Here is a 12,961-nt window from a genome sequence, read left to right as displayed (position 1 = left end):
CGTGCCGAAAAATGTGCATGTAGGAGGCGGGGCTTCAAGTTTGACAAAATGGCTGCTGTGAACCAAAGTGGCCAACTTCCTGTTGGACTGAGGGTTTCGGTGCCGAGGGGTATTTTGTGCGTCTGGTCATGATACATATGTATATCGGAGGCAAAAGCTTTTGACAAGGTGTCATCATCAAGGTCTGAAGATGATATTTAGTGAGTGTGAAGTCTGTGGCGTTAAATCTGTAGGACTAGTGAAATAAAGTACGAGGCGTAGAAAAGGAAAAAAAATTAATGGGAAAAGCCATAAGGGGGCGTTAGGGGGCGCTACTGAGCTATCGTGCTGCACATGAGGGCAGTTGTAGTATCGAATTAACGTACTCATGTGTAACGACCTGCGGGCCAAATCTGGTGACCCATGACTCATGCAGCCAGTGTAGTTACATGATCCCAACATGATTTTGAGTCAATTGATCACATGACCTGGAAGCTATTGAGCTAACATGCTAATATTTACATACAAAAAAATACAAAAAAATAATAAAAATTAAAGCTGCAAGCAGCGATGAACGGGCCCTCGCAGTCCACGCATGTCGGGGTGTGCTGCTGTCTGGGCGTGCTGCTTACCCGGCCCATTGCCCAATTATTGTGTACACATGTCTTACTGTCCGTGTTTGGGTGGGCTGCTCCTGCCTGTAGTAAATCATGTACGCTGAAGTTCGAAGAACTCCCTGCAAACTCCATGAAGAACAAATAATAAGACAACTACACTGCGTGACCCTACAGACTCTTAAACAGAGGTTTGTATCCATTAGCAAGGCAGCACTGCCATCTGTTGGAGAAAGCCTGAATTTACAACCAAAAGTGAAGGCAGTGAAGCGTTTTTTTGGTCAAAAGCGCCACCTATTGGCCGACTGGCACCACATTTTGCAGAAACTGTCACCGGGCCATGGAACACAATTAGCAAAAGTTTGGTGGTAATGGGATCGTATTTCACCAAGATATGGAAGACTGTCTGTTTGACCACAATGTGCAGAAAATTATTGTTTTACATTTTGGGCGTTCTTTGGACTATCACAATTCTTTTAATAACTCTTGTCAGGAGGGTCCACAGATGCTGTGTGCAAAGTTTGGTGCAAATCTATGAAATTGCCTGGGAGGAGTTCGAAAAAGTAGGTTTGCGACGTTTCGCGAGCTGATGAAAAAAAACGGTAGGCGGATATGGGCGTGGCCTACATCAGGAGATACAGCACAATTCACTGAACGTGTGGATATGAGGTTTTTGAATGTGCGACAAAGTATGTGGGAGTTATAAGCCAAAACGCACTTTCCTTGATAATAGCGCCACCTAGTGGTGAAAATTCACAACAACAAGAGATTATAAAATTTTTCGCCAGGTCTGATCTATATTTCAAGTTTGGTGAGTTTTGGGGTATGTTCAGGCAGTGAAAAATGCGATCATTTGCGACAAAGAAAAAAATAAATAAATAAATAATAATAATAATCATTTGAAAAACAATAGGATCCTCGCAGGTTCCCTGCTCGGGCCCTAAATAATAATAAATATCTCTCAACCACACAACAGCTGGGAAACAGCGACAGAAATGAGCAGCGAGCCGTCTCACAGTGGACGTGTCCTTTAAAGTCGGGGACAGACGAGGAGCTGCCTTCATGTTCAGGAGAATGTAAAAGGCCAGAGCTCCAGCATGTTCAGTAAATGTCACGGTGTGACCGGGACCCGGAGGTTCACTTCCACCTGCTTCGATAAGTACCAGGTGGCCACTGAAATGGACTTTCATCGCATCACGCAGACTTTTCCTGCAGATTACCCATAATTACCAGTAGGACAGTCCTCTGCGTCCAGACCAGAGTTCAGCCGCTGCCTCCTCATCAGAGCTTTTATCCAGATACGAGACGGCAGCACACGTTCGTCTCTCAGCAACATTACAGAACATAACCAACTTCAGATAAACAAGTCAACTCTGTCCTCTTAGTGCGTCTCTGCGGCCGAACAACTCGAGCTCTAATTACAGAATCTCATTATCAATAAGGACGAGACGTTTGTTTTTCCATTAGAAGGCCCGGAGGCGCCCACAGATTGATTTTTCCTGATGAGTGCTTCATTAAGGACGGCAGGCGTCTGCAGATGGAGATCTGATGGCGCTGTGGTCGGGCTCGAACGCACCGCGTTGGGAGGAAATGGTACTGGGGAAGGCCCTAATTGCGCCCCCTGGAGGCTTCAGTGTTTATCACACAATAAAATACGAAGGTTTCAAACAGAACAAACAACATCCTGATGATTAAGCCTGACCAGAGGAGCTCAGGATGTAAAGTTTGTCCTGAAGGCTGGATTAAAGAACAAGGTGTCAGAATTTAAAGGGCTCATCTGCAGATTTGATGACAGTCTTCCTTGAAGATAAACACAACATGACGTCACCCACTGGTTTGTGAACTACCATTTTGAAGGCTCCAGTTTGGCACTGAGCTGCCATCTTTTTTGGGGGGGAGAATAATGCTGATTGGATCTGACTGAGGTCACGCCGGGAGGAAACCAACAATCTTGCAGAGCGGTGCAGCGAGAACAATCTACTGCTCAACGTCAGCAAAACCAAGGAGCTGATTGTTGCTTCTACATCAGTGCAGCTGAGGTGGAGCAGGTCAACAGTTACAGGCTCCTTGAAATTACCATCACTGAGAGCCTATCACACATCACCACCTGGTTAAAAAAGCACAGAAAAAGCTCAATGGAAACTTAGGAAGGCCAAAGATTCTGTTAAACTTCTACAGAGGAGCAACAGAAAGCATCCTGACTGGAAACATCACAGACTGGCCCAGGACAGGAAGGCTCCTCAGTGGGTGACTAAAACCACCAGAACATCATGGTACCATCTACAGGGCATCAGTGACATCAGTGAAGTGAGACGTCTGCACAGAGCCCAAATGGAAACTAAAAGACGACACCCACCCAGCCACAGTCTGTTCACCCTGCTGCCCTCTGACAGAAGATACAGGAGTATCTGCTGCTGGACCTCCACACTCCCGAGCAGCTTCACTCCTCAGGCTGCGAGTCTCCTGAACTCATCATCAAAACTCCTTTTTCTAAAATAGATGGAGCACAAAAGACTCAAACACTCTCTTGTGATTTAAAAAATGACAATAAATTTACTTTGTAACATGTTGCGACTTGTCATTCACAAAGTAGTCACGTCCTGAAGCATTCCCTGCGCTATCGCCTGTTTTACTAAAGGACTTCAGCAGCAGCTTCACTTCAGACCCAGAAGCTCCGTCCACTATTAATACAGTCACTGGTCTGAAGGTGGCGTGAGAGGAAAGGTTCACCCTGTGGGAGCATTACTGCGCTCACTGAAGTCATGTTAACACTGAAATCTGTGGCTTCTTCTAGAAGAAGGTGGTAACGTGCAGTCTGCTGCTGGACCTCACACACCACCCTGACAGAGGTACGACTGGTGACTGGACTTTAATACAACTCAACATGAAATATTTACTGTTTTTGTTCTGCTTTTCAACTCTGATTGCTGCGGGGAGCACGATGCTACTTCTCTCAAGGACTTTTTTTCCACCTGGTGCATTTTGATTTTCGACAATAGAGTGGTGCAGTCTGTAGTGTTTTATGAATGTGTTTTCAGTTAAATGTGTGAAATAAGGTGTGTGTTTATATATTTACACGTTTTATTCATCATTAAACGTCCCACAGTTTAATTATGAAGCTCTTCATGTGTTAAAAACAGTTGCGGTTGCTAACAAGTGTCTGAATGAGACTACAGAGGTTGTCGGGGACATTAAACGTCCTCACAGCGAACACGGAGACTCATCTCATCACTAGTCCGTCTCTACAGGCCCACTTTAGTTACACACTGTTCTCACTCTGACTTGTGATGTCGTCACATCATAACCAACATGTACAGTGTGTTTGTGGACGCTCTGCCATCTTTGTCGTTTTGAACTTCGCGTCCACACTTCTCACCATTAAGGAGAGCAACAACGTGCAGGTGGCGACAGATTTCTGCTTCCACCTGCTCAGTAGAGTTACGAGTTCGTCATGTACAAGAGGACATTGTTCCTGAAGGTGGTGCTGCAGGAAAAGTCTCTGAAAACATCAGGATTTCACGCCCGTGTTCAGCAGCCTGGTATTTCTGCCGTATTCACTAATGGAGCAACAAAAAGTCGTCTTGGCGAGTCTGACATTTGGTCTGACTTTGCACGAGGAACTTATATAAAATAAGTCATTCGCCGGATAATCTCTTTAACATTATCACCGTATATTTATTCATCTCCAGACCGCCGGGCCTCGCCATATGACGCCGGCCACGGCCACGCTCACTCAGCCAAAACTAAGGTGATTACTGGACGGGTGTCAGTGTTGACTGTAAGCTGGGAGGATCCAGGCCCACTGCTGGGGACACAAATGGGATTTGTCTCTCATGCAGAACATCACACGTGAATTTTCAGGCCACAGCAGCAGGGAAAGCATTACAAAAATCCCTGCTCACCTTGGAGGCATAATGGGCAGTTTAGGCTGCCAGTGATGCAGTCATTAGCTCGGGCAGCCACGAATACAGGCTGAAAGCCACTTGACAGCACGAAAAACCAAGCAGAAATAACCAGGCCGAGCCACCTCTGAACATCTTCCTCCTGCGTGGAGTCGTTACAAAGCAATTAGCCGTCAACAGACGTAACAGCAAAATCACAAAGGACTGCACTCCAGAATGAATCTAAAGGAAGCAACCAATGACACGTTTGACAAAAGAAAGTATTTTCCCAACAAGAGGTTCAAATCTCATGTTTCCTGTCTCTCAGCGCAGCGCGGCGTCCGTCCTGCAGAGGTTATTTAGCAGCCGAACATCACAGAGCAACAGGACGGTCCACCAGCACCACGACACACTGACACAACCGGGTCTAACAGTCACACACAGAGCTGCTCTCGGGCTCATGTATGTGTTGAAGCTTTCATTAAGAGTTTGCAGAAATCTAACCCAGGACCAGGGCTGGGTGATGTCGACCGAGCTGATGTGAAACCTGGAAGTTAGTTTTTAGGTTGGATATTCGTCAGACATTCGCTCCAGATCCAGCAGGGTCAGTTTTACCCGGTGTGAGCAGTGACAGGAGGGCGAGTCGCCCTCGAAACACACCGAAACTGAGGGACCGTCAATAAATTACTGTTCGACTGAAACAAAGCAGCTTTCAATCATTTCAGTACCTGCTGGCCTGCTCTGATTTGTGAAAATGATGAACTGATGAACTACTGGATTTAAGAGCAACTCACATTTTATATGTTTTCAGTAGTTTCCAGCTCATCTGACCCACTCAATCTAATCAAATCCAAAATGTCTTCCTGTTCTGGTTGAATGAGACGCACATTTTTATTGGATCTTAGTGCTTTTGTTGGATTTGTTTGTAGTATTTGCAAAGAATCAGCACTTTAATTAATAGATTTCATTTATAATCAGCATTTTTTTCTCAATAGCTTCCAGGTCACGTGACCCATTCAATCTACTCAAATCCAAAATGTCTTCCTGTTCTGGCTGAATGAGACGTGAGAGCCCATCATAAAGAGACAAATGGTAACAATGTTCAGGTTTCTTAAAACCAGGATAAGAGCCGAGGCCGAGGCGGCAGTGAGGATGTCTGATTCCCTCGCTGACTGTTTTTCTTCTGTGCTTCTCTTTCTGTCACGTCTCCGTGTTTGTCTTCATGCTTGTATGATGAAATGTAATAATGTCATCCAGCTTCAGGAGTCCACAACAAAGAGCTAATCTGATGCTCCTGAGGAGGGAGGACAGCCGCTCTGATGATAACATCTGTAATGTCTGATATTTAATCAAGTCTGCTGCAAAAACTACCTTTCAGCAACATGACAGCGAAACACCGTCCACTGTGGCGTACGAGATGAAAAAACATCCAGAATTACAATCACCGTCTTATTACGGCAACAAGAGTATTCAGCTTATCATAATGTCAAACAGCAAATCTTCCATTTGAAAGAGAATATTTCTGTTTGATAAAACATTTCATCAGTGACCAGACTTTGTGTCGATCGGGTTTGTGTCTGTGAATTAATCAATAATTCATTTCAGTGATTATATTTCATTTGTTGTTGCTGACTGACAGGTCTGTTAATGTAGCAGCTATAACATGAGACACGCTCATGAAGCAGCAGGTGTGATGTTATAATCTCTCCGTCTGACAGTCAAACAACAGCAGGAAAAAGTTTTACCAACTATTTCAATAATCAATTCATCTTTTTGGTCATATTTCAAGAAAAAACGTCAAATATTTTCTGGTTCCAGCTTCTTAAATGTGAGGATTTGCTGCTTTTCTTCATCATTTGTGACAGTAAATAACTTCCTGCCAACACGTTCATGATTGTTTCGTTAGTTGTAGCGGTATATCATTTTTTGTGATTTAAATGTTTGAGCATTTAATTTCCATTTTCCATTTGACGCAGCACTAAAATAAAACATCCCATTCAGCCCTGCAAATGTTTAACTGACCTCCCAACACACTTTTAAACCTGCAAACTGTGTTAGACCCTTCAGTTTGTAAGAAAAGTTGTTTTTGTGTCTAGTTCCCAACTCGACTCATTGATTGTAGGTCGGGTCGGGTTGACAATATGGAAATGAGACTCAAAAATCAACTTTGCTTACAAATACGACCTTTAGGACACAAATCCAGCATAATACAAAAACTATCGTCAGGACTTTACTGTAAAAACTTTTAGCCTCTTATAGATTATGATGTGTTAATGCGTCTGCTCATTGTCGTCACATGCTGGACAGCGTGTTTCACACAGCGCTCAGATTCATTACAACCTGTTGTTCTCGTACTGTCACTGTGTTTATTACTCATTTACTTTGAAATATTGAAATCTCAGTCTTGATCCTCGTGATGCTCTACAGATCGAGTACTGAACCACTGAACAGCAGCAGGTCCAGGTCGTCTCGTCTGTGTGCAGATGTTTCATCTGATTATTTGAGACTTAGTTTGCTGTTTGAACTGTTGCTGCCCTTCTTGCTCAGGTCTCCACTGTAAAACAGATGTGTGATCTCAGTGGGACTAACCTGGTTAAATGAAATATTAAGTCCAAAACATAAAGATATTCAGTTCAATACAAGACCAGGAAGACTGGCAAAGTGTTGCACTTGACAACATGGACCCTTCAACTGGTCATTTCTGCTTGAAAAATTTACCGATTATCAAAATTATAATAGTTTTGGTCAACTAATCTTCAAACTGACTGGATCAGCTCCACTGTACAGTGTCTAGCAGCTCTCAGAAGAATACAGTGAAGTGTGAGTGGTCTCATGTCCTCTGGTGAGTGTTAGTGGTAAACAAAGGAAACACTCAGGTCAAGTACAAGAACCTGAGACCTTCACTGAACATCAGCTCCTGCACACTCACTTATTTTCCATCAGTCTGTTTACGAACATTTATTCACAGCAGCAGCAGAACCGAACCGGCCACAGACACACACACGTCCTCACTTCCACCTTAACGACATTTCTCCTCAAACAATCCCTGATCTCCACCTTTAAGCTGACTCAACCCAGGAGCTGCTGTCATCACCCTGCTGCAGTCTGACCTGTGTGCTAACAGCTAGCCGCTGCGGCTAACCGGCGGCTGGACTTGTAACAGCAGTGTCGCGGACACAACAAGATGGCGGCTGCAGCGGGTCGTTAAAACACTCCGGACAGAACCAAGAAGTCTCTGCGCGGCCGTTTCAATCACAACTTCACCCGTGAACCTGAAGCTAAAGCTACAGAGGCTAACACACCTACCAGCAGCGTGTGTCCCGGCTTCCTGTTGTTGACATACGTCACCTGTCGCCCCCCGGGTCCTAAAAGCCGCCGGATTCACGTCTGATGATGAAGGAAACATGTAATGTCTGTTCACTGTTCAGCAAAGAGAAATTAAACCCTGCTGCAGTGATGATGAACATAATGTTTCTGTTTCAGTTTGTAGTGCATGTTAATGACATAAACAAACAGTACATGAGAAATATTGCAACTTTGGAGAAACTTTAATTTAGCTTTAGTACTTTATCCATCTGTCACTGCAGGCAGCCACACGCTTCATCATGCACAACTAGAGAGGAACAGTTAAAAGAAAACTCGGTCTTCATCTCCTCCTCCATGCTGATGAAGGTCAGCTCAAGTGGAGCTTCACAGTAAAACAGAGTTGCAGCGTTCTGCTGAACACCTGAAGCAGCTGGAGACTCTTGAATAGATTTAAAAAGCCTTTAGTTACACTGTTTTTAAATCTTTACTGTAGCTGCTGGGCTAAAAGTGTGAGCACACACCTGGTCTGACTCAACCGTGTGCCGCAGGTGTTAAATATGTAATTTGAGGTTGAAGTTTCACACATAAATGGGACATAAATGAGCTTCAACCCACAGTGACTCAGTTTCTCTCCATTCTGCTTCAGTTTTATTAAACTGAGGAGTTTTACACTCAGCAGAATAACTTAAAATGTCTCGGGCAGAAAAGTGATTATACTTTATAAAAACGGTTCTGTCAAACGAATGCTGATGGACAACTGAACACACTGTGCTTAAGATCAAATAGAGTACGAGCACAAGCTGCCTGAGAAAAGGAGGAGCAGTGGAGGAGCTGGAGATGAAGGAGAAGTTCAGTCTGAAGCGGGAACTCGCAGTTTGAAAGGAGGCGTAGCTCTTTTATGATAAGGAGCCTGGCTTCTCCTTCAGGGCTTAATTAAAAGTGGGATGTAGAGGGAAGCCATTATCAGACCGGCAGCCTCACACCACCATTCCTACCACTCCACAATATTTGCTGAGGAACCACAAATGAGAGGTTATATATGATATTACTGATGGGCTCCAGCTACTGGGCACATTCTGGTTGCTAATACTGATACTGTTTATTCTCCTGGTGTCTTTCAAAGTGAACATACAAAGATATTTACACGGAGAACAAAACTGTGGTGCGAACAAGCAGAAATGTGGAGAAGAAGAATAAAGAATCTGTATAGACAATGAATAGATTCATAGATGGAAAACATATTTGGAAAACCTCTATTTGTGGATGCAGCACATAACTGCTAAAGCCACTCACATCAGATACACATAAAATACAAAAATACAATAAAATACAATAAAACCAACAGAACAGGACCACAGACAACAACAACAACAACAGTTTATAAAGTGTTTTGTGTCGGTCTGTGATGACATGAGTCCCACAGAGCTCCTCTTTGTCCCCTCGGAGGACGAAGTGACGGTGAAACTCTGACCGTTCAACACGTTTCAGCCTCAGCAGCTTGAACCAGGACGTCCTTTAAACAGCTGATCAAAAACTGTCCCGTGATGTCACCACTGAGCCGCCGCGCTGTCCCTGCACTGTACTTCACATAATACACATAACAAGTAAAAGTACCTCAAACACTTATGGGCCCCTGACTGTCCTGTATTCAACATTTGATTCAGGAGAAGCTGAAGTCATCTGATCGCTTCAGTGATTTTACAAACTCAGAGACAAAGAGTTTAAAACTATGAGGTTTTTGTCATAAAATACAAACCCTCTCAAACGTGTACTGAAGTACTTGAGTAGATGTACTTAGTTACATTCAGCTGCTGGTATTGAGTGATACTGTAGGTTTGTATGAAGTGTATTTTATTTATTTCAGTCTGTAGACGTTAAAGGTGCAGTGTGTAAGATTATCCACCTGTTTGAATTCATACTCCAACAAATTGGGGCAGCAGATCACCATGGTAACTGCTAACTGCTGCTAACTGTATAGCTACTGTTAGCTTGTTAGCTCAGTTAGCCGTGCAGCTAGTTGGACCACTGGGGGATTGTCAGTGTGTTGACACCACTAGCACCGAAGCTTTGGACCGCTGGGAGAAAAAAGCTTTTCAGGCCCGGAGCTAGCGGGTTAGCATGCTAACTTCTGCAGAGACCTCTGCAACACAATACATCCGACGTTTGTGACAAAACAACAAACTTATTTCTTTTAGTTCAATTTTTAGTGTTTTGAACTACAATTTTTACATACTGCCCCTTTAACTCTGTTGTTATTGTACTGAAGTGTTGTACAGCTGCAGTGTGTGTGTGTGTGTGTGTGTGTGTGTGTGTGTGTGTGTGTCACTGCCGGACTGACAGAGCGAGCAGGAGAATAAGAGCCCTCTTGGCTGTTGGCTGACATTGACCCATGTGGGCGACTCTGCCCACATAATGACATCTTTTGAGGCTCCCCGGCTCCGAGCAGGACCAGCACTATAGGTGCTGAGCAGGCAGTTGCTATGCAACAATTCGTCGCCGGCAGCATCCAGGTTGGACCTGAGTGGAGAGCAGCAGCCGGGCGGAGGAGGCGGTGGTTTGAATCTGTTCAGCAGCGTTTCTGCAGCTTCCTGGTAGGCGAGCTGTCACAACATCACATTATTTGAAAGCTTAATAAGTGGCACTGGGCCACGGCAGCAGCAGCAGCAGCAGCAGCTCAGTGAGGTACAGTAGAGATGCATCACAGAGGAACAGGATGTAAATACAGAGAAACAGACCAAACTGGGTCATGTAAACAAATCAAATGTGTGATGTGTGATCTCTTTGTAGAGACGGAGGATGAAGCCACAGTTCTTGTTTGGCACGAAAATGAAGCTAACGTGTCGCCTCAGATGTGGGAACAGTTTTATTTAGTAGAAAATATCTCCTGTTTCCATCCTGAGCCGTGGTGAAGGGACACATCCGCTGGTCACGTACAGCTTTGTTTCCAAGACAATAAACCTACATCAGTACCACAGAGGAGCCTTGTATTATCTGAATATGGGGGTAACTGCCCAGTCAACAGGACCAAACGTTTCTGCAAACTACAGATACGTTCACATTTGTACATGATTATGATGTTTGACATCTGGTGGAGGGTGTGGTGGTGGAGTTGACCGCCAACGACTGCAGTTCAAAGAAGCGTTTTAACATGTGAGACAGAGGATGTTTTTTAACAAGACCTCTGAACATCTCCAGATTATTTTGCAGGAACAGAAGCAGGTTTTGTGCCTAAACCTCACCAGACCATCAGCACAGCCTGATCACACCTAAAGAAATGTTTCAATATGAAGAAATGTTAAAGAGATGTTCAGGTACTTATTCCTGGGTGGTATATTAGCTGCAGTAGATGACACCAAGATTACATTGTGATGTCTCAGTAATCATATTCAGACAAAGCCTCGCTCATCTGGTTTCCTGTTATCATGAAAACATGACTTTCAGAGACAAACATAGTCCTTTGCTGGTATTTTAACAATCTGGACGTCATGACTCAAACATGCTCCTGCTTCAGCTGCACAGCGCGGCGTCTCTGTGTTTTCGTGGGATGCTGCTGGAGCGACTCTGCTTTTTAAGAAAAACAACAACAACAAAGAAACAAACATCTCCCGCCTCGCTCGGAGCTGAAAATGGATGTGACTCATCTGGGAGCCACGGTCTAAATCAGAAATCCACATCATATCTCGGGCTGCGTGTGTCTGCCTCCCCGCCTCTCTCCAGGGTTTAATTAGAGCCGCTGAGCTCCGTGTGAATAATGTAGCACCTGAACACACCTGAGCGGGCAGCTGGAGCAGAACCAACAGCCGCAGAGAGGCCGAGAGACACCGCCCTCAGAGAGAGGACAGAGAGAGAGAGAGAGGTGAACAGGATTTAAAGGTTTCATCTCATTTTAATCAGCACATTAATGAACAAACCACGAGATTTCCTGTCATTTATGAGAGGATTGGATAAACATGTAAAACTGCATCTTCAGAACAGTCGCACTTTTACTCATCTGCTGTTCCTTCATTAAATAATATTCACATTTAGTTGAACTGTCCCTTTTAAAATCTACTATCTTTTTTTTATCATCCATGAATATTAAATTATTGGTCACTTACTTGTATTAACTGCAGTGATGTAATATGACTAAGTTTCCTACATTTACTCAAGTACATTTTGGATTACTTGTACTTCTCTCGAGTATTTTCGGCTCCTTGATACTTCCACATCACTTCATTCTGGAGCAAATGTTTCTTTTTTTTACCCCTCTACATTTATTTGATAACTTTAGTTACTAGTTACAGATTACAGGCCTCAGCTGAGCTGATGTAGTGCTTCATTAGATTAATGTATTTTATCTATGACTGATAAAAATAATCAACCAGGCTGACAATTATCAGTCAACCTACTGTATAGTACACAGTATATACACATGTGTATAAATATGCTGTATATATGTATCATTTTACTTTTACTTGTACTTTGATACTTCAGTACATCTAACTTAGGAAACTTAAAGACTTTTACTGAAGTACTATTCGTATCAGTGACTTTTATTTAAGTGTGACGTTTGTGCTCATTACAACACTGACTGATATTAGTTTAATGAGTATTTGTGCTGTTTGTAGTTTGACTTTCTGTCGGTTTTGGCAAATTCATGTTTTTGTACAATGATGGCAAATGTTTCCAACTAAAATTCCTTCATATTGCAGCTTTAAAGATACTCCATTATACTCCCGGCTCAGTAAACGTAGACTGTATCTTACTTAGTTTTGGTATCAGTAGTAAAGATTGGCTCTTTTTTTTAGGATTTGTTATATTCGTTGTAAAAATAGTCACAATGATAATAGCAACATCTGAAAAAGTGTCATATTGTAAAATATTGTGTTTTATACATAAAATATAAATATGCAAAGTAAAAATATTTGTCTCTGATCTGTAGTGGAGTAGACAGAAGTTAATTTGGTAATTAACTTAAAAGAGGGTTTTCTGTGTGAACAGATGTCCTCATCCTCTTTTTATTATATTATATATATAATTATTATTAATTATAACATCAACAATGCTGCTGATATTATTGATGTACTGTATAATTCTATCAAACAGCGTACAGAAAGACAAAATAAATGAGTAACTTGATAATATTTGTGCTGGAGAAACACACAATGTGACATTTTAATGAAACGCTTGAAATCAAGAAAC

At 43.0% G+C, this 12,961-nt stretch overlaps 1 protein-coding gene across 2 annotated transcripts in view; it reads right to left on the bottom strand.

Moving 5' to 3' along the window:
- Positions 1-7,846, bottom strand: part of immp2l (inner mitochondrial membrane peptidase subunit 2) — a 124,777-nt gene extending 116,931 nt beyond the window's left edge. Inside the window, exon 1 of one of the 2 annotated variants that reach the window (XM_084364730.1) lies at positions 7,781-7,846. The gene's annotated coding sequence lies outside the window, so the exon portion shown is untranslated. Of the gene's footprint in view, positions 1-7,776 lie in introns of both variants that reach the window. The other variant, XM_084364731.1, reaches the window with a different exon arrangement.
- Between the last annotated feature and the right edge of the window lie 5,115 nt (positions 7,847-12,961).

This window comes from Pagrus pagrus (assembly GCF_965226575.1).
Source record: "Pagrus pagrus genome assembly, chromosome: 10".
Lineage (NCBI taxonomy): Eukaryota > Metazoa > Chordata > Actinopteri > Spariformes > Sparidae > Pagrus > Pagrus pagrus.
The sequence above is the reverse complement of the archived record's forward strand: the minus strand, read 5'-3'. Positions and strand labels throughout refer to the sequence as shown.